The 5,173-nt window shown below is 34.6% G+C and overlaps 1 long non-coding RNA gene across 1 annotated transcript; it reads left to right on the forward strand.

Moving 5' to 3' along the window:
• Positions 1 to 1,953: 1,953 nt before the first annotated feature.
• Positions 1,954 to 2,273, forward strand: LOC145587821 (uncharacterized). Its single transcript, XR_014101444.1, has 2 exons — positions 1,954 to 2,062; positions 2,138 to 2,273. It is a non-coding gene; the product is annotated as an uncharacterized LOC145587821 (long non-coding RNA).
• The last annotated feature ends 2,900 nt before the right edge of the window (positions 2,274 to 5,173 follow it).

Consider the following 5,173-nt stretch of genomic DNA (forward strand, 5'->3'; position numbering starts at 1 on the left):
AGGACCTTATTTGTACAAATATGAAGTTCTTACAGTTACTTTGATACTACATATTTCTGATACTCATTTTCCAGGATTTTGTTTGATTGTATCTTCCGTTTAATCCATTAATGGGTATTGTAGAAGAAACAAAGCTTACTTTTGTTCTAGGAAACAAAGTCCGTACACTGAGCATTACTGCTTAAAAGAGCTTCTGCTTACCAATCTAATGCATCTAAGATAATTAATCAAGGGGTTTGTGAAAGAGCATGCAGCTGCAGTGCCAAGTGGTAGTTAGGTACCCCTCATTTGCTTTGATGCTGAAAATCCTGAGCTGATAGTCTGGATTACAGAATGCCATGATAGATTTACAGATTATCTTGGTGATCCTCCTCTAATGCATGGAAAGTTAAAAACACTCCACAGGATGAATGTGCCTGACTGTGGGAATAGAAGTGTGAAGAAACACATTTTAAAGTCTTTGAGAGGCATAATGTTTCGAACTAAAAAGGTACTGAAGCCTTAAGAGAATGATATCTGCCCTACAAACTACTTCTTCATCTTGAAATGAATTTTCTTCCCACTACTTCATCTGTGCCACTCCTCATGGGCGCTCAGCTGCACACCCTTTAGCTTCTACTGAGCACCTAGTGTGATATTGGAGGCTGCTTTCTTCTGTGCTCTGGCTGCTTTTGCTGCTCTTTGCTGTCTGTGCAACTTAATCCAGCCAAATAAAAATTAGGTTCAGTCTTGGTCTTTTGTGATCTTCTCTCTGCTCTTTTGATCTTTCTTCTGTGCTCTTTGTCTGTGGACAAGTGGTTTGTGATTTTGTAGTAGTAATTCACTATTTTGACTGTGATTTGTGGATCAAGTAAAGTTTGATACTGTATCCTAGTGTTTGTGTTTGACCATATACTTCAGAGGATGTGTCTTCGGGCTGTATTAGGGAACCTTAAAACTATTACTAAGTTACCCGCCTTTTTATCTCTTCTTCTTCCTTTAACCCAGCATTTTGACCTTCCTTCTCTTTAAGCACTCTTATCTTCTAATACCGTTTTGTATCCCATCTACATTTCCATAAACTTGTGGGTTTGTCTTTGAAATAGCTTTAGGATTAGAAGGGCTGGAATGCTGGATATATCTTTGGTAAGGATAGCTTGACCATGTAGAAAAAAATCTCCTCATAAAGTGTCTCTTTAACTGTGTAAATCATTGCATCTAAGCTTCAATTTGGTCACCTACATTGAAAATTTTAGGTTTGATTGGTATCTACAGGACAACGCAAGCCAACTCTGATTATTTTTAGTAATGGTTAAAGAGTCCAAATATGTAATGGAGAATATGTGCCCTTTTTGGTATAATTACTGGCTTGGATTGGACACTTAGACCTTGTAACAAATCTGTCATTGCCCCTTGACTAAGAGAGAAAAACCTGAAGGCTGGATTACAGTAAAAATTGGAGGATTGAACTGACTGGTACAGCTGCTTTCTACACCTACATGATGCTATCTAACCCAAAAGATAATTAGATAAATACATGTTGCAGTGCTGATGAAGAAAAGAATATATAAGAAATTTGGAATTTTGGATATCTCAAATTCTTCCTAGATTTTCTCTTACCTAAGGTTTTTTGCCACGGCATTATGTATATCTGAGTCTATTACCTCCTTGGCATTTGCTTTCTGTATTGCAGTCTTATGGGTATTTAGAAATGGAAGAATTATATTGCATAGGGGAAGAGGGGAAATTGTCTGCCAGATGGTGTTCGATTCTGCTACTATTCATTAGCTTGTAGCTTGTTATGTTTTTCACCTTGTCAGAGAAAGGAAAAATTTGAGAGTTGTAGGAATGTATGATTGCCTTAGACAATGATCCGTAGTGCCTATTGAAACTCGTGCAAAGCAAATTTTTTTGTAGACTCTATTACTCATGTTTCATTATTCATTTTCATAGTGTTTTCTCTCTTCCATTTAGATAATTAAGTGAAGAACAGCAAACTGATGTCCCGAAGGCGCAATGCTATTGTAGCTGCTGGATTAGTTGTTTTTGCCACAGCTGGTTTGACATTTCCTTTCTACATGGCGTAAGTTCATTGCTTTTATATGGCTGTAATTATACTAGTTCCTCTGGAAACTGATTGATGGTGTGCTTTTTGTAGATCATCGTCTAAGAAACAGCCTGTCATTGACTCATCGAAACCCTTACCACCTCAGGCAACCTTTCGAGGACCATATATCAACACTGGTTCACGTGACGTTGGACCAGATCATCGTACTTATCCAAAAAATTAAAAAGTTTTATGGTTATCTGACTAGCATTTTCCCTTAATATTTGTTGTAACTGGAATTCTAGAATGTGAATACTATAGCCTTAAAAACTATTATGTTAGACAGTAATATTGAATTAATAAAGGCATAATGCAATCAATTGTATTCTTGCATGGTTGTTTCAGTGCATCGTTTTATAATTTCATTATTATTATTGTTGTTTGCTATTACTTCGTATGAATATTCTTTGTTATCTATTGTTATTGTTATTGTTATTAGATTTTTTTTTTTTTTTTTTTTTTTTTTGACAAAGAGTAGATTTATTATTTAATATTAGGGTTATGTAATGAATACCTCTGATTCTTAACATTGCATTATACTCTGTTGCTTTGTTGAACCAGGCCAAATCATCAGATTTAGAGAGTTGGAGGTCAACAAGTTCATCCCTAATGTTCTATGGGAGTTGTCCAAAGACTCAAGATTAGAAGTAGATTTAAGGGTGGGTTCAATTCACCTGATTTTCACTTATTTGAACTTAACTGAACTTATTAGACTTTATTAATATTTATTTTAATTGTAATTTAAACTTGGGTAACCCTTATTATAACTGATTTTTCTAAGCTAACTTATTTGAACTTAACTCAATTTCCTGAAATAAGTGAAAATTGTACATAATTTAACAAATTTAAGATGAAAATTGTTGGTAAAATAATTGTCGAAATCAATGATAAATAAACAATTAGAATTTTTCTAGATTGAAGACTTCAAACAATCGCATCGCGGAATAGAATCCACCTCTTTAAAAGTGAAATACGCAACCACTAGTACAAGTTTCGTAGTGCGCATGCTCCCTAAGTTTAACACAATTTCTGTCATAATCCATACACCCGAAAACTCGAAGAATGATACTGCAACAATAACCGTTCACATCTCAAAAGGTGGATTTTTGTCTATGTGTATAAGGTTTTAGAATGATGAATAGTAAACAATAAAGAGAAGATAATGTATAGGTATTGAAAAAGAAGCTCAAAAGCCCAAAACACAGCTACCTTGAAGGCTTGAATCATTTATAAAGCGTACATGCAATACATTCGCATCTGATGGTCTACGAGCGAGGCAACTTCATTGCTTGTCAATTGCCACGGATGGTTGCGGGCGCAACTTCAATTTATTCAATTTACATTACACCCAACATAAATAAGTTTCATTACTAAGGGCCTGTTCATATTTACTGAACTGAGCTGAACTGAACTGATTAGAGCTGAACTGAACTGAACTGAACTGATTGGAACTGAACTGAACTGAATTGAGCTGAAATGAATATTTTATGTGAGAGGGAAATTAAGAGCTGAACTAAACTGAACTGATTGGAACTGAACTAAACTGAACTAAACTGATTGGAGCTGAATTGAACTGAACTGAACTGAAATTAAGTAAATATGAACAGGCCCTAAGCTTTACCTTCAAGGAAACCAAATCAAATACTAGAAAGTAATAATAGTGTTACAATATAGAAGAGAGAAATGCAGTCAAAATCAAGGAAGATAATAATAAATAGTGTCCGTGCGATGCACGGTTTACAAATTAACGTATTAATTTATAATTTTACTTAATGATTAATAGCGGACTCACTAATATTAACAAATTAAACATTCATCATTATATATACACTCAAATAGAGTTAAGCACACAATTAGGTACTCAATTCTTTAAAATTTCACCTTTTAGGTACTCAATTCTTTTTACTTTGCTTTTGGGTACTGAGTTAAGAATTCAAGCCAAAAAAAATTAAATCAGCCAAAGAATTGAGTACCTTGGGTTAAAGAATTTAGTACCCTTGGTTAAGTATGTGGGCCCCACCCGATTAAAAAATTAATATTTATATAAAAAAATGCTCAATTTTTTTCCCTTTTCTGGAACTTTGCTGCGCACTTCATTCTCGAAGAACAAAGCTTTCTGTGTGCTCGAATCTGGTGAAAACGACACCAAAACCGCCATATTTTTGAGGTAAGCTCAATTTCTCATCATTTATGTTGTGAATTTGATATAAATTTTAGATTTTTTGCCCATTTGATGATGTAATTCGCGACCTAGGGTTTTCGAATTTTGGGGTTTTTTTGTCCTTGGACCCCTTCTTCTGTCAAGATGTTAAAATGCGGTGAATAAGAAAGAACACTGGATTAAAGACAGGCACATTGAAGCTTAGATATAATTTTTTATATGCTTCAGCTTAGTGTGTGGAGGGGGGGTGTATCTTCAATGAAACTGGCAATTAACTTGATTAGAATATAGTATTTTCCAAGTCTTTGAAGTGATCAGGAAGAAATATGACTCAAAGTTATGTGATTATTGAACCTGATAGTATTGAGGACTGAGGAGACAGATATGCTCATAGCAGGGGATAGATAAAGGGCAAGCAATGGAAAAAGTTGTATAAAAAGTGAAATACATTTCTTAAAACTAGAAGAGCTTAACGAATTTAATTCGCATCACATATACTGCACTCAAACTTAAAAATGTTCCATTTCAATGATTGCATGGAACCAAAGGGTCAAGAGCTTTAATTGGGCTAATCAAGGTGATTTCAATTAGGAAAAAGAGGTGGCATACTGAAGAGCTGAAAGATGCACAACAGCCTAACTTACACCAAAATAAATATTAAATTTAATGAATTTCTTAAGATTTTGCTTGATAGTGGGCGAATTTATAACTCATAGTCCCATAGAAGCAAAAGAGGCTGGTTATGGTGACAAAATGTCGTGTTTTGGAGACTTCTTGCATTTATTCTGTTTGTGATTTGTCCTATTTGTCCAAGATATGAGACATTGAGACTCTAATCACTTGTTTTTGTCATCATTATGTGTGTTTTTTGGCTTGTTCTTGCAATGAAACCAGAATTTTAGCAAAATGTCCTTCTCTGAACACGT

This window comes from Chenopodium album, chromosome 17 (assembly GCF_948465745.1).
Source record: "Chenopodium album chromosome 17, dcCheAlbu1.1, whole genome shotgun sequence".
In the NCBI taxonomy this organism is placed as follows: Eukaryota; Viridiplantae; Streptophyta; class Magnoliopsida; order Caryophyllales; family Amaranthaceae; genus Chenopodium; species Chenopodium album.